The sequence below is a fragment of the Peromyscus maniculatus genome, chromosome X (assembly GCF_049852395.1).
Source record: "Peromyscus maniculatus bairdii isolate BWxNUB_F1_BW_parent chromosome X, HU_Pman_BW_mat_3.1, whole genome shotgun sequence".
NCBI lineage: Eukaryota > Metazoa > Chordata > Mammalia > Rodentia > Cricetidae > Peromyscus > Peromyscus maniculatus.
This window is the reverse complement of record NC_134875.1, coordinates 60775623-60800573: the sequence shown is the minus strand read 5'-3', so window position 1 is coordinate 60800573 and position 24951 is coordinate 60775623.

The following is a 24951-nucleotide window of genomic DNA, read 5'->3' as shown; positions in this document are numbered from 1 at the left end:
AGCCAGTGCTCTTAACCACCAAGCCATCTTTCCAGCCCCACTTATATCCCTTCAAAGAAAAGGTGTTTTTTGAGCTAAGTCAGCATCTTAGCTCAAAACTGGCTGGAACTTTAATAATATTGCTTAGTCTATATTGCATTTACTGTAGTTAAGAAAATGAGGCACCGTTCTGACAATTACAATATGACTTCCTTTTAAAGAAATATATTTATTAAAGCAAAGAAAATCACCATTTTAAATATAATTTCAAGTGATGAAATTTGAGAGGGTTTGTCCTATCATAAGGACTTATTTGCTTTCATACAAGGAGCATACCTACTTCCATTTGTTACATCTCCTAATTTTTTCCAATTTTGTGTCGACTTTGGACTCAATCATAAATTTACTCCCTTGACCTCATGCTCCAGGACAAATTATGGAGACTTAGGACTTAAATTGTAACCACTACTTCTAATTTTTTAATTCTACTGGAAGGACAATTACATAGCATCTTTGTGTACCTTTCTGTAGACTTAGAGATTTTCAAAGAGTACACAGTGCTCTAATTTTGTCTCAGCTAAATGCTACCAGGATCACTTTTACTATGACCCCATCTCAGCTCTCATGTATAATACACTAATCAAAGTTGAGTCTTCAACCCCAAGTGTAAAATAGATCTATTACTTCTAGTAGTGGCATGCTCTTTTCCCTTATTAATGTCCCCAACAATCTTAAGTCTTTGGGGACACAACTGTTATACACCGCTAAGCTGACTGACCCATTTACAATGACTCATAGTTATTTTCCTTGGAGAATGCTTCTACTATAAAGTCATATGCATGACTATTAGAAGGCTAGACTTTCTTATGATACATACTCTTTGCATATTTACTAAATAATTTTCATTACAGTGTATTGCTAGTTTTTGAGTTCAGTTAAGTTTGTTTGGAATTAATGTATTTTGTGTCCTACTCCTTAAGAACCAATTCAATAAAATGCCACTTTGCACCAGTTAAGGTGCTGAGTCAGTGTCAGAGGCTGGCTATTGGGAAAGGCTTTGGACTGAGGAACTCAGAAAGAGGTAGCAACTAGTATGATGAGGAAATGAGGTTGCACTGAGGCTGCCAGCCATGCTATCTCCTGACAGCATCATATGGGTTTCCCCCATTTGATGAAATAGCTCCACACAAACTGTAACAGAGAACCAAAGAATGGCTTTCACATCACTAATGCTCTCTAGTTGCCTGAAGCTTAAGAGCCAGTTGACTCAATCCCTGCATCGCCTCATCTTCAGAAGTAAATATACTTGGCGTGTACTGGACTTAGGTGGGTACCCTAGATTTTTCACATCCAGATTTCCTTCTAATCAATCAGTTAAGCATCTTGTGCACAGAGTTCTGTTCTTCAAAATATTTTAATGACTCACAAATAATAATTATTAGGTTGGGATTTGTTGAGAACTTACTGAACTACACTTCAGGCATTTTATGCATTCATTTAGTAAATATTTATTGATTATGATGATTTGTATAGTTTTCTGGACATTGAAGTCATATTAGTAAATGTGACACATAAAATATTTGATCTTCTAGAAAAAAACCAACCCCTTGGGTGACATAAAGTAAATATACAGTAATCAATTCACTTGATGTGTCCTATAGATAATATAAAGTAGGATATGGAGAAATGACTAATGCTCATGAAGAGAATTCTAATTTATACAGCATAGTAAGGGAAGGTCTCTCTGACAAGGAGATGTTTGAAGAAACAGAGAGACAAAGCCATGCTTGACTAGTAAACTGAAAATATAGAGGAAAAAAACTCCATTTTGGACTATCATTCACATTTGATGTATGACATTCAAACATCACCTCGAATGACAACTTCTATTATTTAGAAGAGTTAATAAGGACCGGGATGAGAAGAAAATAAATAGATACATGGCTATGGCTCTTGCTGTTTATGATGTAAAGAGATGTTTGTTAATTTTCCCCATTTAGCTTTTCCACTCCAGATACAACTTGTAGCTAGTGATAGAACAAATAGTATGGGCAGCATGCTTTTCTTTTAATTTATAATTTCTGTCTAGGGTAATAGATAATCATTTATATGTGTGTTGTGTTTATGTTAAAGTCTATTACTGTGTAAAATCTTATTTAAGATTAATATTTAAATACATTAATTTTATCAAACACATATATTGCTTCTTATTTATTTTAATTTTTCTTATTGGCTGGTCTACATAGTGAGCTTCAGGCTGGCCTCCAACTCACAGAGATCTGCCTGTCTCTGTCTCAAGTACTGTGATTAAAGGTATATGCCACCACAGACGGTCCTGTGTCTCTTTCAGTTAAGTGAATGAGCTGTGGACGTTTTTACTCGATATTATGTAGGTGGTAATGATAAATCACAGAACTGTGTGAATTAACATGGGAACAATGTATATCATTTTTGAAGAAGAGGAGTAGTTAGTTTCAAGAAATGTAAACCACCACTTGAAGGACTAAGTAGGGGAAAACGAATTTGGGATGAATGCTAGGAGAAAATAACTATAGATATAATTGAGAATCCAGAACACATAGACTTAGGAGCCAAGGGGCAGAAATCTTTAATTGGGGGTGAGTAGGAAGATAGGTTGATGTGTGTTTAGATAATCCCTTGCAGATATTTAGATGTAAACACAGTGAGAGATAGGCAGGTCTCACAACAACTTGATTGCATTCTCCATTGTATGTATATATGGGCCTCAGAGTTATTAAAACCTGTCTCAAAGCTAAATATTTAGTGTTTAGTGGGGTTAAAATGTAAACTATTTCTTTTGTTCTCAAAGTTCTTTCCTCTCTTTTCTTTACTGTCAGTTACACTAAGCTGCAGACTTATGCAGGGGGGAGTACAGAGGCGATTATACCAAAGTTAATAGCACATTCCTTGCTTCTTCCCTTAGAGTAACATATATGGAATAAATAGACTCTGGCTTTAGAATAGAAAGCAGTACCTAGTAATTGGAGTTGTTGAAATAGTGCTGTTGTCAAAATAAAAGTAGATCAAAATTCTTGTCACAATTAATTTTGATAATAGAAGGTAAGATGATATGCATTGATGTGGGTTTTGGTCAGTACCAAGATGCATTGTTCCTTGAGGTTAATATTGGTTTTATCTCCAATCAATATTTACTCCACAACTCAATACATATGTGTCTGCCTTCAACATGAGTCAATATCTGCTTGATGTCTGCAACTTATTTCTTATTAGTGCATTTGAACCATCCAGATGGCCTTGAGGAAGTCTGGAGGGTTGGAGTATTCTGGATCTTTGTATTTTCTCTATTGTCAATCTGTAAACAGCAGAGCTATATGGCATGGCTGCTTCTAGCATAGGGACATCTCCTGAAGCTTCAGAGGCCCTAATGAGAAAAAGAATGGATGAATGGAAATGATGTTTTTCAGACTCTTCTTTTGGACAGTAGGTTAAAGGTGACTCTTTCAGAGAAATTTAATGCGAGAAGATTGAGAATTCAAATCTATGTCTGCAGCTATTTTATAAAGCATTACTAGTTTACATACCTAATTATTTCAGAATTGCCTGTGGCTGATTATCTTTTATTCATGCATAAGGGACTAGATCCTTTTAAATTAATTCCTGTATCTACTGTTCTTCAGGACTTTGATTTTTCTAGTATAAAATGATCCTCAGCACATCCTCCTAGGAACTCTTGTGGCTGACCTCCTTGGATCCACCTGAACTTTATTTTGTTTCGATCCTTTCATACATTGCATAGCATGAATTAATAATGGAAACTTTCTATGCCCAATGCCAGCAACTTTGAGTGAGGGCATGGAAATGTTATTTGAATGATATTAATTTAACTTTAACATCCTTCAGAATAGACCAGGTTAGAACTGAGTGGAACAGGAAAGTTCTATTCTTACCACACAAGTGAATAATGGAACTTAGTAGGGGATTAATTCCCAAGGTTAGAATACATTTTCATTGTATTCAGCATTAGTCAAAACATATTTTGAGTGTTATGGACATGGACATTTTTATATTATAAAAAGAATATTGAGATTTGGAAAGGTATAGAAGAATATAATAAGGAATTTCAAAGGAATAAAAAACAGGCTCAACAAGGAAAGATGGAAGAGATTGGTATTATTTAAGCTTAACATAAAGGACACAAAGCCATGAAATTGTGATCATAAGTATATGAGGGTTGTTTATATGATGAGACCACAGAGGAGATTTTCTGTTTGTCAGTAGAAAATCAAGCAAGAGAATTGTGTTGAATCAGAGAGTAATACAGTTGGAGGGTGCTTAAACCAGAAATATATTTTGGAGGTATTGGTATAAGAATTTAAATAATATTGACTATTGTTCATTTATGGAGTTAATTGCTAATATGACAATATAATATTCTTTTTTTTCTTTTGAAACAGGGTCTCACTACATAACCTTGGTTGTTCTGGAAGTCAAATGTAGACCAGATTGGCCTCAAACTCACAGAGACCCATCTGCCTCTATCTCCTGAGTGTTGGGATTAAGGCATATACCACTACACCTGGCCATGGCAAGCTTCATTTTGGATAAAAGCTTTTAAAGGCTACCAAAAAGTTATTATATTAAAACAAGAATTAGAACCAAATACTTTGGTATTACCCTGCAATCTAGTACCTCTATGACTTGGAAAATACATTAAATCTCAATTTGATTCATTGTTCTACCCCTAATAAGAGTATAACAATGCTGACTAGTTTGGGCTATGTTCCCCCAGTTCTAAACTTTGAATTTAGCCATATAGTTTGCATTGGTCAATGGCTTGTTATATGCCATAACATGACTGAAACATGTAAATCTTTTCTACCATTCTGCTTACTAGCTTATTTGTTCCTTTACCATGAGTGTGAAAAGCATAGATTGCCATGTTTATCTCTAGAAAAGGATAGACAATTTGGAATGGAACAAACTACCATCGCCTGGTACAACCTTGGTTCAGATAGCTTCTAGTCCATTTCCAGATTCCTGATCAAGAATAGCTAAAAATAAGAGGAAAGGGCACAGCTATGCTTAACACCGTTGAACCAATGTTTCACTCAACAGTAGGCTCTTGGTTGTAATGACTTGTTTTCAGCACTAAGTTTTGAAATGATTTCATAGCCTTGTTGTTGTTGTTGTTGCAATAGCTATGATCTGAACACCTCAGCATAATATTTGGCCTTTAACAAGTCTTAGTTGCTTTTTTTTGATGTGCAAAACACAATAAATACTTTATGTTTACCTAAACTGTAAAACATGCCACTATGAAGAAAAAATTGAATGACCATTTCTGTTTGTTGGCATGTAGATGTTACTTTTGCAATAAGCAGTGAAATAACAAATCCTTCACAAAGAGTTCTTAGACTTATGCATATTAATTGCAAATGTAACTTCCTCCCACTAATGCTAACATGAATTATGGGTGTGTGCTGAAGGAAAATGTATTCTATGACTATGAGACTAATGAATTAATTTAGTAACTCAGAGTCTCATCTTTTTATTAACTTCCCACTTATTACCTTATGTATTTTCCTTTTGCAGTAAATGCAAACGGAAACATCTAAACATTCACTGGCTTGTCCACAGAAAAGTCTGAATTTTATGATGCAGCCTTAATATTACACTTATATTGAGGAAGTATCTTAAAAACTGCCTGACTGTCTGTGCAGTATGTAAAATGAATGAAAAACTTTTCTTAATAAAAAAGAGAGAAAATTAATTCAACAACAACAGAAAATTGCCTGACCATTCATTTTCTATTATACTTACTCAAAACTGTCAGCCAATTTATTGCCTTCAAAATTTTCTTTGATTAATGTAGATCATAGATGTCCATTTATTAAATTTCTTTTCAGCACCTTCATTGATACTGTTCCCTTTCTTGTCATAGCCTACTAAAATCTATTTCCTTGTTGATGTTCAGTTGTATTAAGTGCAAGTAATTGACATTGCCTTCTCAAATATTCTGTTTTCCCTATAATCAATATTCACAATGTTCAGAACACATATTGATTTATTAGTAACTAGATTCAGTTTGGAATTTTAAATTCAGGAGAGGCTATGGAGCAAGGGACACAGTAAGTGCCACATAGGCTATCATATATCTTTAAATCTATAGCTTGATGTCTCTCTAAATGAATTAAGTTAACATTAAATAAATCTGTTCCAAAAACTTACAAAATATACATGGTACTATATGTGTTAATGAAACAAGGCACATTTGCATATTGTAGGGAAAAATCTTTTCATCTACTTGAGAGCAACTTAGAAATAACTCAATAATGTTAAACAAATAATAGAATATAGGGAACATAGGAGGGAGAATATAAAACTAGCATTTATTAACATATGCAAGTTCTTCTACCTAACGTCTGTTTCCCCCCACTGATTCATTCATGCTGTTTTATTCATAAAGGATTGCACATGAAGAAGAGATAAGGCTATAGAAAAAGGGTAAGATTGGCTTAAAGATAGATTATTTTTTAAAAGGAACAGTTGATAATATTTATAATTAGAGTGGAAATCTATAAAGAGTCTGAGGATATAGAAGCAAGAAGTATCCTCAGATATTGTAATAAGGCCTAGCAGTAGCCACAAGAGGAGTGCGTTCTATTCAGTTGTCTTTGATTTGCTGACCTCCTATTTAATTTACTTCAAGCTGACTTCCAGTGTGATGTGTTGCTGATGTGTCTTTTGGAAAGCATTTAATGACTCCTAAATTGGTCATTTCAATTTCAGTCCCTTTTTCCTGTGTTCCTTTGTAGCACTTGCCTTTACTAAAGGTGGTTTACTGCTTACAAACCTCCAGTGGACATTGTGACCACACTCTCTTAGTCCTCTTCCAAACACTCCTTTTGTTCTTCTTTGTTAGCTTTGGTGTGTTTCCATCAATTCTATCTTTCAGCTATTTGTAAATCTTTCATATTCATAATTTTAGCTTCTTGCTTTATTGTCTCCATTGCACACAAGTTTTGCTAGAATCCTTGCCTGTTTTTAAGACTTTCTAACTTCAGGGACAAAAAATAATTTTTAAATATTATTTTAGGTTCATCAACAACATCTGGAAAAAAATCAAAGTATAAGAAATTTATATTTTGTAATCTGATAAATGTTTGTAAATAAATTGGGAAATGCTATGTTAAAAGCATGATGGATTTAGGAATACATCTAAAGAAACGTGACAACCACCATTATACCTGGAACAACAAAAGATTTATGAGCAACACTGAAAAAAGATTTAAATGAATGGAGGAAAACATGTTTATGGATTGTTTGGAAGGCAGAACATTGTTACAATGTCAATTCTTTTAAAATTGATCCACAGAGTAAATGTAATCCCAATCAAATCCCTGCAGAGTATGTTTGCATGTGTAAATTGCTTAGCTGATTATAAAATTTGTATTGAAATGCAAAAGCTGTGAATAGTCAATGCAATCGTGAAGGAGGAAAAACAGCATTGGAGGAGTTGCACTAGCATTTTTCAAGACTACCTATAAACCCATAATGATTAAGGCAGTGTGGTATTGATAAAGGAATTGATGAATAAGCCAATGGTGTGGAAAAGGGAGTACAGAAATAGCCTACACACCTAGTCACTTGATTTGAACTTTATTTTACTGTAATTAAGGGGAAAATAGACTTTTAAAAAATTATATCACAGTAATTGCATTTCCTTATGAGAGAAAATGGACTTTGATACCCATGTCAAGCCATGCACAAAATATAATTGAGATGGACCATCAAACTAAAAAGTGAAAAATGAAACACTTCAACTAGTTGAAGGAAGTTGACTAACTTCAGCCCATAGTGCAAAACCCAGGGGCCTGCTACCTTTCCTTGTGATGATGTGTTAATGGAAGGCAGCCAGACCATTCATTTATGCATTCTTTTGGATTGCTTTTACACCACACTTGCAGAGTTAATTTTTTATGGCTGAGACTCTATGACTTGCAAAAACATGTGTATTTACTATTTGGCAAAATTCTGTTCTTGAAGAAAACATAGATTTAAGATCTTATGACTATGGAGTGATTAAAAATATTACATTAAGAGAAAAATGATAACAAAATTAAACCACCCCAGTTTGAATGAAGAAAAAAACGGACTATCAAATTAAGAACATGTTCATTGAGTGTTAAATATAAAATGCAATAAAAAATTGGAGAGGTTATTAGGCAAAAGATGATCCCGCTTTAAAATGAGAAAAGTATTTTAACAGACATATAAATAACTATGATTCATTTGTCATTAAAGGAAAAAAAAGCAAAGCCACAGTATAATACCTATTTCATATTTGGGTAGGATAGCTATAAAAATATCAAAAAAAGGTCAAATATGTGGAGAAATTGCCATCTTTCTATGCTGTTGTTTAGAATGTAAATTGAACTAAACAAGAAGTTATATAATCCCATATTCTATTTATAAGTATATTTCTAGAATAAAAAATATGCTCACACATAACCTCCTATGAATATTCATACTAATAGTATCTATAATGCACATAATGTTGAAGCCATACAAATGTCTATTAGTCCATGAATGGATAAAAAAATTAGTATAGCCATACAATATTATTTAAGATACTTTTCTTCTCTTTCTTTCTTTCCTCCTTTCTTTTTTTCATGTAGCTCTGGTGTAAAGGCAAGAATCTTTTTTTCAGTTGTGCATAGACATATGAAATAATTTATATTAATGGAGTATGTTATATTTTGATGTGCTTATATACTGTATAACATTTAAATCATATTAAACATATTTTCTCCTCACATGTTTTATCATCTTTCATGGTTAAAAAGTTTTTAAAAATCCCCCTTTTTTCTTCAAAAAATGGAATATTATTTAGCCATGAGAATGAAAGAAGCACTGGTAGATACAACAGTTTAGATGAACCTTGAAGGCACTGTGGTAGGTGGCCAGCCTATGCTTGGAAAGTGGCAGTTGTCTGTCTAAATAACTCATACCCAGAATCCATGGTAGAAGGAGAGAATCAATTCTAGAAAGTGATCCTTTGACTTCTACTTGTATGATGCAACATGCACATGTCCTCACTCAAACACCTCATACATACAACCTGGATATATGTACATACACATGCATACTAATAATAAATAAAATAATAGTAACAAAGAAAGCATTGTCTTAACTTTTTTCTGGAGTTTATTTTTTAAATTTTTTTTTCCATTTTTTTATTAAGAAATTTTCTATTCACTTTACATACCAACCACAGATACCCCCCTCTTACCTCGTCCCATTCCCCAGCCTTCCCCCGCAACCAACGCCACCATCCCCACATTTCTCAAGTCAAGGTCTCTCATGGGGAGTCAGTAGAGCCTGACACACTCAATGAGGCAGGTCCAAGCCCCTCCCCCCTGCACCAAGACTGTGCAAGGTGTCACACCCCAGGCACTGGGCTCCAAAAATCCTGCCCGTGCACCAGGGAAGGATCCTGATCCCCCTGCCTGGGGGGCCCTCAAACAGTTCAAGCTAAACAACTGTCTTCCCATATCCACTTTGCCAAGTGGCTCGTGGCTTACCAGTACTTTACATACTCCTTGTCCTGGCTGTGGCTCCAGGCGATCTCTCTTTCCTTCCTCCTTCCTCAATTCTCCTCTCTCCTTGTCCCACCTATACTAGTCCTATGAGGGGTCCACAGCTATTAGTCCACAGTTAATGGGTTTCCACTGGTGTGGCTGGTCATCCCTGCATGTTTTCCCACTGTGATTTAGATGTCCCCTGTCCACAGAATCCCTTCTCTCTTTCATCGATTGGATTCCTGAAGTTTAGCCTGGCTCCAGGCCATGGATCTCTGCATCCACTTCCATCAGAAACTGGGTGAAGGCTCTGTGATGAGTAGTATAGCTGTTCCTAAGGTAGATTGATTCCCAATTTCCTGAGAAACTGCCATACTGATTTCCAGAATGGCTGTAGAAGTTTGCATTTCCACCAACAGTGGAGGAGTGTTCACCTTGCTCCACATCCTCTCCAACATAAGCTGTCTTCAGTACTTTTGATCATAGCCATTCTGACAGGTGTGAGATGGTATTTCAGAGTTGCTTTGATTTGCATTTCCCTGATGACTAAGGATGTTGTGCAATTCCTTAAATGTCTTTCAGCCACTTGAGATTCTTCTGTTGAGAATTCTCTGTTAAACTCTGTAGTCCAAGCTTTTGTAGAGCAAAGGACATGGTCAATAAGACAAAACAACAGCCTATAGAATGGGAAAAGATCTTCACCAACCCCACATCAGACAAAGGGCTGATCTCCAAAATATATAAAGAACTCAAAAAGCTAGGCATTGTCTTAACTTAATGAAGCCAGATAAAATGGACAACATATTTTATGATTCTGTTTTATGAAGTGTCCAGAAGAATTGAATCCACAAAGATGGAAAGTGAGGAGATCAATGGCTACTAGGGATTGGGTGAGGTGAGATTCAGAAGTGAATTAAGTTAATGAATGTAGCTAGAGTTTTCCTGCCTTGCCCACAGTCAGGACAAATCTTTGTCACCCACCAGTCCCACAGCCGCTCAGACCCAACCAAGTAAACACAGAGACTTATATTGCTTATAAACTGTATGGCTGTGGCAGGCTTCTTGCTAACTGTTCTTATAGCTTAAATTAATCCATTTCCACAAATCTATACCTTGCCACGTGGGTGGTGGCTGGTGGCTTACCGGTGTCTTCACATGCTGCTGGTCATGGTGGCAGCTGCAGTGTCTCTCCCCTCCACCTTCCGCTTCCCATCATTCTCCTCTTTCCTTGTCCCACCTACTTCCTGCCTGGCCACTGGCCAATCAGTGTTTTATTTATTGACCAATCAGAGCAATTTGCCATACAGACCGTCCCACAGCACTTCCCCTTTCTTTTTTTTTTAAAAAAGGAAGGTTTTAACTTTTACACATCTCCAAAATCAGCTTGGTATATTTGGGAATTTGGGCATAGCTTCTCTTACTACTTCCTGCTGGAGGGGGGCGCTGTATCTTATGGGGACACAAAAGAAAATTTTAAGGATCATGGAGTAGTCCGTGAGGCTCTATCGTCTGAGCCAGTTGCCTTGAAACGATTCTGGATGTTGGATCATCTGGGCCATGGTGTCATCGGAGACCTTTCGGGTGGTCTTGGCTGGTCAAACCTGATGTATCTTAATCTGGAACAAATCCATAGCCTCTGGCTTTCTGTAGAAACAAAAACAGAGCCTCCTTTCCAAAGAAACATATCCTTATAGCCAAATTTTGAAGTCAAGGTACCTTTAAAATATACATTTTGGCATAACTCAACAGCTTTTGCAATCAAATGTTTCTCTTCAGTTACAAATATCAAAGAGAACATAATCCAGATTCTCTGTGTGGTAGCCATCTTTATGTGGCTTATGTTTTATATTACCTTGAGCCTATTGCTTTAAACTGCAGCCTTTTAAGCCTGAAATGGTGCTGTGGCTGCTGGCTCCGCCCACTTTAGCTTCCCAACATGGCGGTGGTACGTTTTCCGCCAGCTCTGGGAGCCATTGTGGGTCTGTGCTTTTATCCAAGCAGCGTGTAGCCCAGAAACCTCTTTTTGTTTTGTACTAGCAAAGGCTAAATCCACCACGCAGCTTAATGTGCCACTTGCAGAGGCCTCATTCCTGCCATACTGCAGATTGAGCTCGTACGCTAGGAACCCGCCAGTAACTCAAATCGGCAGGCTGCCGCTCATTTGAGAGAGACAATTAGGAAGCTGTTTTTAGCTCCATTTTAGAATCTTTTCTCAGGTTTTAGGTAGAAACTTTTGCCAACACGTTGGGCGCCATTTGTGATGTGGTGGTATTGTGTTCCCCAAAATATTGTGTACCTTAATAAACTTACCTGGGGTCAGAGAACAGACAAGCCACTAGTTAGGCAGTGATAGCACACGCCTTTAATCCTAGCATTCCAGAGACAGAAATCCCTCTGGATCTCTGTGAGTTCAAGGCCACATTGGAAATAGCCAAGCATGGTGACTCACACCTTTAATCCCAGAAAGCCAGCCTTTAATCCCAGGGAGTGGTGGTAGAAAACAGAAAGATATATAAGGCGTGAGGACCAGAAGCTAGAGGCATTTGGCTGGTTAAGCATTCAGGCTTTTAAGCAGCAGTTCAGGTGAGAGCCATTGGGATGAGGACTCAGAGGCCTCCAATCTGAAGAAACAAGACCAGCTGAGGAATTGGCAAGGTGAGATAGCTGTGGCTTGTTCTGTCTCTCTGATCTACCAGCATGGACCCCAATAACTGGCCTCAGGTTTGATTTTATTAATAAGAACTCTTAAGATTCCTGCTACAAATGAATGTATTGCATCTCTTAGAAGTATTGAAAGTGTTCTGGAATTCTCTAGTGTTACTTGTACAACTTTGACTATTCAAAAATCATTGAATTGTACCTTTAAAAAGGAGAGTATTATAGCATTTGAATACATAATGATAGTTATATATACTACTGTAAAATGATATTTGTCTACTGAACAATTAAAACAGATCAAACAGGCATTGAAAAGCAGTAATTTAAATGACTGTAGTTGGAGAATTTCTCTCTAGCTCCTGCCGCCAAGTCTCACCAGTCCCAGAGCCCACTTATAAAATAAACACACAGAGTCTTACATTATTTAAACTGCTTGGCCATTAGCTCAGGCCTATCATTGTCTAGCTCTCACTCTTATATTCAGCCCATTTCTATTAATCTTTACTTTGCCACATGGCTTGTGGCTTACCAGTACTTTACATCTTTCTTGTCCTGGCTGCGCCTCCAGGCAGTCTCTCTTTCCTTCCTCCTTCCTCAATTCTCCTCTCTCCTTGTCTTGCCTATACTTCCTGCCTGGTCACTGGCCAATCAGTGCTTTATTTATATAGAGCGATATCCACAGCACTTCTCCTTTTTTCTTTTTCAAAAAGAAAGGTTTTTAACTTTAACATAGTAAAATTACATATAACAAAATAATTATCGAGTAAGAATTACAGTTACAATATTAAAGAAGATATCTATCTTATATTTGTGAGTTTAAGGTTTTACAACTAACTTATCTTTTATCATAACTAAGGAAAATTGTAAGTATTTAGTCTTTAACCACATCAAAGACCTCAGAAGGATATAATACTACCTGAGAAATGGGAGAAGGATGCAAGCGACTTTCGGGAGTCTTGTAGGGTAGACAGAGACAGCTGACAGCCTGGACAGTCATTCAAAGTTCTCTTGTAAAGTTGGGGCATCAGTCTTCAGCCTTCAGGCCTAGAGTCTCTCATTTACTTTTCTCTGTGTCCTGTAGAATGTCTTGCAGTTTCCTCTGCAAATCAGGAACCTGAAGGACCACTTTGTCAAGCAAAGTTCAGTGGTCACCTTCCTATGGGTCCTGCATGTCCAGTTGATCAAGCAGTCTAGCCAAGAACAGTTTCTTGCCCAAATGGCTATTTTTGTCAAAGTGAAGATAAACTCTATATGGAGTGTCTTTGATGCCCATACTCTTCTCTGAAGTAAATCGGTGCTGTCAGGAGCAGACATGTCTCACTGTCCAGAAAGTCTAAATTTTTAAAACATTTTAAATGACATATTCTATAGGTCTTTGAAGTGTTTGAAGACTACTTATCTATCTGAAATATATCTATGTATACCTAGAAGCATTAACTAACATGGCTACAAATATGATTATCATAGATGACTAATTATTAATCTATTTTTTAATTATCCATTACAATTTTTAATGAGTTACATAAACATAATAGTTCACACAAGAATAGAAATATATATACAGTATAACAAAATTAAGTTTAAATTTGTATCAATAAACTAAAATCTTTAGCAATGTAAAACATTTTAAACAAGTTGTTACTCTTTAAAAGTAGGTTCATTAATCTACCCTTTTATCCTATCATATCTAAACTATCCCATTCTTTTCTTTAGAAAGAGATTGTATTTATAATCAACCTGTTTTAAACAAAAATATTGGTTTTTCTCTGTCCCATAGGCAGGACTAACAGAGAGGAGAAAAAAAGAACAGGAAGGCAGAAGGAGTCACTGCCAGCTGCCACCATGACAAGTAGCATGTGAAGATGCCGGTAAGCCACGAACCACGTGACAAGATATTCATTTATGGAAATGGGTTAATTTAAGCTATAAGAACAATTAGCAAGAAGCCTGCCATGGCCATACAGTTTGTAAGCAATATAAGCCTCTGTGTTTACTTGGTTGGGTCTGAGCGGCTGTGGGACTGGTGGGTGACAGAGATTTGTCCTGACTGTGGACAAGGCAAGAAAACTCTAGCTACAAATGACTGAACAGCACCCACCCAATATTACCATGCACTTACAAAGTGGGTATAAATCTAAATATGCAATATTAAATATTGACTAGCATGTAATACAGCAGTATTTATATATTGGAGGTGAAAGTATAATTTTGTGTAGCTATTTAGCTGTTTTACTTGATATTATTCAGCTTCTTTATGATATATACCAAATATATTATAGAAGAGTATATTATGATAAGCTACATAAATGCTTTGTCTGTGATCCAGAAACTCTACTTCATCATCTATAACTAAGAGAAAAAGCACATTTGTCCACCAAGACTCATAAAATAAATGGCCATGTTAGCCTAAGTTATAATAACTAAAACTAGAAACAACCAAATATCAATTAGTAGGAGAATAAAAGATAGTCAATTGATAGATTGAATTGATAAAGATAAGAGCCAAATCTATTTAAATTTGTGCAATGCAGATGACTTAAGGAAACAGTGTGTTGACTGAAAGTAGTCACACACACAAATGGATACTCTCTATGATTCTACCTGTGCTATGCATGAGAATTGAACAAGTCGGGGCTGGAGAGATGTCTCATTGGTTAAGAGCACTTGTTTCTCTTTCAGGAGACCTGGGTTCAATTCCTCACACCCACATGATGGCTCACAACCATCCATAATTCCAGACCCAGGGGATCTGATGCCCTCTATTGACTTCCATGGGTAAAAGATAAGCACATGGTGTGGGCAAAACACTCAAACACATAAGATTAAATAACAAAATCCAAAATAAGATACAAATTTAAAAAGAATAGAGCAAACTAATTGTAATTCTATAAGTGAACAGCAGTTACCAATGGTAGAGGGTTGGAAACTGAACAGAATGAAGTTAGAGAAAACTTGACAAATTGCATATTATAATGTATATAGTGGATTCATAGGTATATACAAATATAAAATTGTATTGTATATTTAATGTTTTCACATTTTGCATATCTGAAAGAATGCTTTAATACCTTGACAGTGAAAGTTAAAACAGATCAAAGAGTCATAAGCCTTTCTAATTATGAAAAACAAAATTGCCATTTTACCAAGTGAAATTATGAAAGAATGATAAGATAGGTAGCATCAATAGTCACCATTATTTTGTATTAAGACAGAAAGAGAATAGTAGAAGAATATAAAATAGCAAGAAACGTATTTCCTTGGTTTTAATTGTCTACCATTTTTCTTGGTACAACTGCAAACCTCATTTTGAATTAGCAACATCTGAAGAAGGACAGCTCAATGTTATTTGTTTTAATGATATCGCAGCCTTCAATCTTCTACTTCATCAGTATAAACAAAATAATTTTGTTTCCTCAAATTTTCATTTATTGTCCTACTTAAAACCCTTCAGTGACTCCCCATTGTGCAAAACAGTGTTTGTGTTTTTTGCTTTCCACTCGGGCTGCAGATTAGAATAACTAGAGAGCTTTGAAAAATTACCTCTATTCATCCTATCTCAATACGGCCGAATCTTAGGCGCATGCAGCTTGGGCACTAGCATTGAAACACTGTTTAGTGTGCCCCATCATGCACCAAAACATCACTGCTGCTCTGTTACCATTATCTGATTGTTCAGGCTTGTCTTTGTGGCTGTCTTGCTCCCTCTTGCTTTATCTGTTTTGGGAGATAGCACCTTCCCTGCAAGGCTTAGTTTGTGTAGCCTCTTTGCCAGGTCTCCACTTATTTTCCCTGCCCCCAAGCAAGATTAGATCCCTCATACTACAGCAACTATCACTTTCTATTATAGTTAAAGCAGCACAAGAGATTCATTAGGCAATCCTTACACCTGTTTCTATCTCTAGTGTCTAGTAGAGGCTAAAGCATAAAAATCAAATCGAAGTTGAATGAATGAATAAATAAATCTTATTTTGAGATTTTGCAGGAGTAAATCCCCTGATTGCCCTCAGCTAACTTAACAAACAATGCCGTCTTCTCAAAATAAATAAATTGTAGTTTAAGGAAAAAGTCTGGGAAAATAAAAATTGTAGGAATCAACACAAGTCAATAATTGTATTCGGACAGGGTAAAGTGCAAAGAAACATAAATGGAATAGTATTTGCAAATATTATTCATGACAGTGTGGGAACTACAGGTAGGAAACATTGGTCCAAAGTGGGGAAAGCTACTGCATACATCAAAAGTGTTCTGTTGACACCGAAGAGAGTTCCTTAGACTACACCGACTCTGGCATGCAGGGAACATGCAGAAAGGTAATTCTGATGATTTGACATCCCCTGAGCACACATTCTGAGCATCACGATTGAAAAAGAATTGACTAAAAATTGAAGAACACGATCTAGGCATCTTTTTACAATTCCACCATTCCCCCCACTGTGTGATGGATTGCGGCAAAAGGAGTAAGGTAAGTGGGCAGTCTCACATTAGAAATCGAGTGTGTATCTTGCTCTGAGCTTGACATGGCTTTGGTTCTGATGTGTAGAAGGATTAGGAGCAGCAGTCATCATAACAGAGTCTGTGGGAAAGGTGATTTTCATAATATATCATTTGGTCATTTGTGTGGGGGGGGAGGGACAGAGCCATTTCATGCTTTCTAATTTGGCACACAACAGCCATTTATTTTTTATTTATTTATTTATTTATTTATTTATTTATTTATTTATTTATTTATTTATTATTTATTAGTATTTGTAGTCACTGAATGTACTTTTCAAAACCACCGATACACTCTTCAGTCCTATGGGTTGTTTCAAAGTTCTTAACAGATGGAGGATCGCTAAACTTCTCTACTCACACTGTATGAAAATTCTCTCTGCTTTGTTGTCACTGACAGAAGTTTAAGAAAACTTGGGGAAGGATTTAGTATCCTGCTTTGGAGCTTTAACACAAACTTGGGGGACTGTTGGGATTATTGCTATTGCTGATGACGAGACTAGAAGCATACCATAGTTTTCTGCTTGTCCCCACACAGAATTCTGGTAAAATCTCTCTGGCTTAGTTTTGATTCTGTCTCTCCCCTTTTATTTTTTTTCCTGTCCTTGTTTGTGAGTGTGGACCTTTGCTTGTCTCTCTGAGACCCACCCCACTTTTATGTGGGAAATACAAAGAACAAGGGGAATTGTTAATCTGTGGTGCTTTTGAAACCACAGCACTGGCTTTTCAGTTTTATTGCGTGCTGTGTAGCGACTGTGCCATTTTGATAAGAGGCATACTGAGTGTGCTGGCATGACCCAGACTATTATTGCCACAGCTCTCTGACGGGGATTCATATTGCACAATCTCTTCTTGTCATTTCCAAAACAACTTCGGTCATATAGGGGTGAAGTTTGTAAGATTAGGATGATTTTTTTTCACCATATCTTTCCTCTTTGTGTGAGGCCACATGTATCATTGTCTTGACACAACTCATAATTTTCATTCTTCCAGAGCCTACTCTTAGCCATTCCTTAATTCTTCTTTAGTTTTCTGTGATTTTAGATTCAGTTATCAAAGACTGGTGTGACTCAAACACAATTTTCTCTGTTGAAATCTTTGTCTTATTTATAATGTATTTGAATATTCTTTCTTTAGATGCCATTAAAAAAAGTAGAAATTTGTGTGTATCGCGAACACTGGTATCAACTGATGAAATCATTCCCTTGGTTTCTTATTCTGAGGGAATTCTTAATGTGAAATATTATGTCTTTGAGCCAAAACGTTATTTTTATTCTTGAATCTTGATAGTACAATGTTGAGAGCTGTCCCTGGGGTTTTGAGAAGTGCTGAGTATAAGATTGTAAAGTTGCAGGATATAAAGAAATTGGTGTCTGTGTTATTTTTTTCACAGTTTGCAAACTGGCATCTACTAATTATATTTTTGCCCATAAATGGGTTATTTTCTTTTTATATTAGTCTCATAGCTTTTAAGTCTTTATATTGTAGAAGGTACTAGTCCTCAATATATTCATCCCAGAGGAGGAGGCAAGTCATACACTATGATTGCTTCCAACTTTGCTGATATTTCTTTAGAATTTTCCCTCAGTTTTTGGATTTTGATAATACCAGTATACCCTTATACAGCTTCAGGAAGAATCAAACTTTCTTAAATGGGGTCACAATATTAGTAAGAATTGTCTGGATTCTGAAATTGCTTAAGTGTGAAGGTCTTAAAGGAAACTAAAAGCAACCTTGCAACTTTTTAAATATTGGAATACAAAAATCAGAAATGTCAGGTGGAAAAACAGTTTAAATAGAGAATTAATGTCTACTTTCCATTTCTGCTGTTCTGATATCAGTCATATGAAGTCTGACTTGGTTTACTGTGATCTTTGCCTATCATATAAAGAACAATCGAACCTTCTCTTTCAGCTCAACTGAAAATTGAGCTGAAATGTTGCTCCAGTTAATATCAGAAGGTTTACATCAAATCACACACTACTGTGAAAGTGGATTCTTATGCTATAATTAAAATGGATAAAAGTAAGAATTCCATATTAGGATTGAAAACCACCTGATAATTCTCACTTAATCCAGATAAATAAAATTGGCAAGATTGACAGGGCCTAGCCACTCATTTGTAAAACAAACAAAAAGCCCACTGGCCTTTGAAAGATTTTGTGATGCTGCTAACTTGCAAATAACTTTGTCAAATATATTTTCTTATTTAGAAACTACAAACATGTACTAAAATGGTCTCTGTCTAACATTTTCCAGATGAAAGGAAAGCTCATCTTTTCTTTCTTTCTTTCTTTTTTTTTTTTTTTTTTGGTTATATTCTGTTTGGAGAAACATAGTGTCTTCAGAGGAAGAGGCAAGCAGATCTTTGTGAGTTGGAAGCCTGCCTAATGTACATAGCAAATTCCAGGCCAGCCTGCCTATACAGTGAGACACAGTCTTAAGAACCAAAACAACAGCAAAAGGAAATGTGGTGCTTTATTGTATTTATGTATAAAGTGTAAAGCAAGCTAGGAAGAAACACAAGACTGGAGTAAATCCAGGAATTCACATGTAAAATGATTTTCCTAGTGGTATTTTAGATAAAGCAGGGCTATTTGTTTTAAAACATGGCATTTAATATGCCCTAGAATCAAAACACCAAAGCATATATGTAAAGAGCAGGAAGAGAGGCAGTCTCTCACCCAAATTAAATTCAGCTGCCTACTGCACTAGCCCTAAACTTAAGCATTTATTAATGTGTATGTCTTTCAGCTTTACCCTGATCCATACGGCATTTTCATTTCAATTGTTTCAAAAGAGACAATGAAACTTCCTTGTAATGTCGGAAACTGCCAAAGTCAGCTCTGTGAGTTCACACTTTGTAGGGGATGCTAATTGAAAGTGAAAAGTCAAAACAAAGGAATTCAAGTAAACTCTTCAAGAAAGCACCGGAAATGACAAATTAGGTGAAGAAAGCACAGCTGTTACCACTTTAAGCACCCTCTTCTCTCCCTCAAAATGTTAAAGCAGGGTCTATAAAAAGTTGCATGAAGACACTTCATTTCCCCCCCTTGAGCGTCTGATGAGAACTCCATGGTTTTAAGAGACCATGACAAATAGCCCATGATATTTGTTGATAGTAGTGATTGACAGCTGGCTCATATCATTCAAAATACATAGGGAACAATGATTGTTTTTAAGAATCCCTATAATAGCCTTTTTGAAGACAGTGTGTACATCATAGACATGTACTATGTATGCTAGTGAGAGGAATGATTGAACCCATTCCATAAAGAATAGGAGTAATTGGTGTTGGCGACTGCTGTGGGATGTTCTGTATGGCAAATGTGTTGCTCTGATTGGTCAATAAATAAAACCTGATTGGCCAGTGGCTAGGCAGGAAGTATAGGCAGGACTAACAGAGAAGAGAAAAGAAAGAACAGGAAGGCAGAAGGAGACACTGCCAGCCACTGCCAGGACAAGCAGCATGTGAACAGGCTGGTAAGCCACGAGCCACGTGGCAAGGTATAGATTTATGAAAATGGGTTAATTTAAGCTATAAGAACAGTTAGCAAGAAGCCTGCCACAGCCATACAGTTTGTAAGCAATATAAGTCTCTGTGTTTACTTGGTTGGGTCTGAGTGGCTGTGGGATTGGTGGGTGACAAAGATTTGTCCTGACTGTGGGTGAGGCAGGAAAACTCTAGCTACAAGAGACAGTTGGTATGATGATTCTGACATAGTTATCTAGAATATTATCATGGTTCAAAGTATATGACATACTTATAAATTTATTTATTATCTCATAATTTCATATATATATATTTTTTATCAAAGTCTCCCCATAATCCTTCTTCCTTTGCCCCACCCATCAAATCCATGCTTCTTCCTAAGTCCTGTTCCTGCTCTTTGTGTGCGTGCTCTCCTATATTTAATTAGGGTTGGTTGCATGAGTGTGGGTGGGGGCAATTTACTTGAGCTAGGGTAATACATCAGTGTCTATACCACTGAGGAATATAATTTAACATTGTCCTGCAACATTTAACTACCTACAGCTTCTCTGGGAGAGGGAGGGTTTTTGAGCTCCTCCTCTATCAATGGTGGGCTACTGATGGGCCCAATCCTGCTCAGGTTTTGGGCAGGTAGCCTATGGCTTCTATAAGTTCATAGGTACAACAGCTGTGTCATATCCAGAAGACACCATTGGATAACCCTCCATCATTCTCTGCCTAATTCATTAAGACAGGGTCTCTCAGTTGAAGCCAGCGCTTGTGGATACAGAAGGTTAACTAGGCAGCTTTTCCCAGAGACTTCTTGTCTCTGCCTTCTGAGTGCTGAAATTACAGGAGGGCTGCCATGACCACGCCAAATTTTAAATAAGTTCTGAGGATCCAGGCTCCAGTGTTTATGACTTTAAGGTAAGCGCTTTGTTCACTGAAATATTTCCCCAGCCCATAAACCGAGAAACTCTTGAATATTTCAGCAATCTTCTGTACTTCACTTATGGGCAAATGTTGTTTCTTCAGATGAATTATTTGAAATGAAATTTGAGTACAAAATAAGGTTTAAAGTTTTCAGTTGACTTCAATGCTATCACTAAGAAATACTCCTCTATTGTATATTGAAAAAAGATATTCTCCACTCCTGTTACCAACAGGTCTTCATGATTGATTTCCCAGATCCTGTTTCTTTAGATCTCCAATTTCCATGGAGTGAAAGACATTTGGTATTGTAATTTGTGTGGATTGACTGATGACTAATGACGTTGAACACTCTTACATGCACTTCTTGGTCAGTTGGCTGCCATCCTTTCTGAAGTGTCTAGGAATTTTGCTCACTTGTTGCATTGAGATACTGATCTGAAAAAAAAAGTTGAATGAGTGGACATGGTCCTTTATTAGGGATTCGTTATCTCTGTGTTTTCTGAGGCTATGCTTTGAGCATTCATCTCTTTATTGACATCTTTTCATGAGAGACTAACCTTTTTCTTTTTATATTTTGAGACAAGGACTCACTTTCTATCCCAGGCTAGCTTGGAACTTACTATGTAGCCAAGGCTAACCTTGACCTTACAGTGATACTCCTGCCTTAGTCTCCCTAAGTGCTGGAGCTACAAGCATGAGCAACTGTGTCCAGTTAAGACTGATTTTGTTGAAGCCCAATATATCCTTTGTGGTTATAGTGTTAATGATCTTTGATTTAATGTCAAATCTTTATGAGCCACACCATTGTGAAGAGATTCTCTTATGTTTATACACAAATGATTTCTAATTTAACTAGAATTGTTTTTTTTGTGTGTGTGTGTGTAGTGTGAAGTAGGGGTAGCTTTCAGAAGTATATCTAGTTATTTGAGCACCAATTATTGAAAAGACTTTCCTTTATCCTCCGAATTGCTCTCATACCTTCGTAAAATATCAATAGCCTGTACAAGTATGGATCTAATCTGGCTTCTATTCTCTTGCATTGATCTATTTGTCTGTGTTTAACCTACTACCACACTATCTTGATAGCTGTAGATTTATTGTAAGCCTGGATATCAGACAGTAGAAATCCTTCAATTTTGTCTTTCTTACCATTTGGCAAGATTGCTATGGCTGTTTGAGGTCCTTTGTGTTTCCATATTTTTCATATATATCTTTTTAAAAATAGATAATATATATTATATATTATCTATTTTTAAAAGCCTGCTGAGATTTTAATTGAGATTACATTAAAAGTACAGATCAATTATGAGAGGACATCTTAACACTCTTGGGTATTTTTGTCCAGAAGCATCATGTATTTCTAGTAATTTAGATTTCCTCTAGTGTCTCTCAGCAATGTTTTGTAACTTTTAATGTAGAGGTCTTGGACATATTTAAATAAGCTCATTTCTAAGTATTTTATCTTTCTTAGATCCAGCTGTAAATATTATTAATTTTTAATTTAATTTAAACAATTTTTGCCAGCATTTGAATATAATTGCTTTCCATATATGGTCTTATATTATGTGAACTTGCTAAATTAATCAATCTATTAATGTTAGAAGTCTTTTCTAGTATACTCTGTGAGCCAAATTATGTAAGTTGCAAGTCCAAGACAATTCAGCTCTTTCTTCTTTGATGGTTTTGGCTTTATATGTTCAGTGGCTGACTTTGCTGGCTTAGGGCACCAGGGAAATGTGGATGAACAATATTGCAAGCAGCTTTCTTGGACTTATTTCCAGTTACAAAAAAGAAACTGTCAATTTTTGACATTAAGTGAGATATTAGCTATGTGTTTTATGTTGTCTATTCCAGGTTGCTTAAGAGTATTTCCTGTGATTGTATCTTGAGGTCTTGAGGTATTCTTTTCTTTTTATTATGCTTCTTCTGTATCTATCAAAAGGAACCTGAGCTTTTTGCTTTTAATCTATTGACATTTTATGTGTTGAATACCATCAATTGATTTTTTTTCTTGTTTGTTCAACCTTGAATGACCTCAGTAGTACTACTTGGTCAAAATGTTTTATTCTTTTTACTTCTTGCTATATTCGGTCTGCAGATATTTCAAGATGATAGTTTGCAAAGAAAACTCATTTTTGATTTTCTTCCACTATCATTATCTAATTGGCAGCAGACTAATGCTGGCCTCATGATATGAATTGAGAAATGGTCTCTGTTTTTTGATGGAATTTGTGTACCTTATTTGTTACTTTTATGTCTAGAAGATTTTACCAGTAAAAACTGCCTTAAAATATTTTAAATTATAAATTCAATCAAGCCGGGCGTCGGTGGCGCACGCCTTTAATCCCAGCACTCGGGAGGCAGAGCCAGGCAGATCTCTGTGAGTTCGAGGCCAGCCTGGGCTACCAAGTGAGCTCCAGGAAAGGCGCAAAGCTACACAGAGAAACCCTGTCTCGAAAAACCAAAAAAAAAAAAACAAAAAAAAAAATAAATTCAATCAATATGTTAGATATAGAGCTAGTACAATTTTAAAAAATACTTAGGTAGATTTTGATAATTTGTGTAATTCAACAATTTTTCTATTATATCAATCAACAATTTTATTGTCATTGAGTTATATATAATCAGCCTTTGTACCCTTATTCTCAGCAGAGGAGATTGTAAAATATTCCTCTTCTATAATTGTTCCTGACAATCTATGGATATACCATCCCTTAATGTACCTAGAGTTTACTGATTTTATTGAGGGTTTTTTTTTCTTTGTAGAAATAATCTTTGGTCTTTGTTTTACTCTACTGTTTGGCAGTTTCCTGTTTTATTCATTTCAAATTTATCATGATAAATTCTGCTATTTGAGGGAGTTTTAATTTGTTCTTCTATTATAGTTTATTTAGAAATTTGTTTGGATAAGTGATTTTAAGATATTATTTTCTAAAATTAGTATTTAAGGGGATTAATTTTTTCTTGACTCTGCTAAAAGCATGTGGTAAGTTTTGATATTTGGAATTTCCATTATTGTGCCTGTTAAAATATATTCTAATCTTTCCATTATTTATTTTTTCATTAAAAGTATTTTTAAACACATAGGGGTGTTTTTCAAAAATATTTGTTATAAATTTTAGTGGTTAATTCTAATTGCCAGTCTGTTGGATTGGGAACCATGCAGGAAAACAGTAAAACACATTTCTGAGTGTGTCTGTGAGAACGTTACCAAAGAAGTTTAAGAGCAGAAGAATCCCCTTGAGTGTGGGTGGTACTATTCAATGGGCTGGGAACTCAGATAAAATTAAAGGAGAAGGATGAAGAAGCACACTAGGATAGGTATATTCTCTCTGCTTTCTGGCTTCTGTGAGGTGAGCAGTTCTTACATACAGCTCCCTTCTATCATGATGCAAGCCCAGCAACAGTTTAGCTAATTGACCAGGAACTAACTATAACCTCTTAACCTATGAGGCAAAATTAATTCGTCCTCTTTGAAACATTTTGTTACAGAATTGAAGTTTAAATAACACAATTATTTTCTTTTCAATGTGAATTTTACTACTGTCAAACAACATATTCTATTTACATGTGTATATGTTTACATGAGTGTATTCACATATTTGTGTTCAGTTATGTGCATGTATATATTGAGGACAGAAGCTGATGTCATGTGTCTTTGTCGGTTATTCTCCCCTTATTTTTTGAGACAGTCTCTCACTAAACCTGGAGTGCACCAATAATGCTAGATTGGCTGGCCAGGAAGCCCTAGGGATCTAGATGCCTCTGCCTACCCAGAACTGGAATTACAAGAATACATCTAGCTTTCTACATGAGTGTCGGAGTCATAAACTCAGGTCCTCATGCTTTCATGGC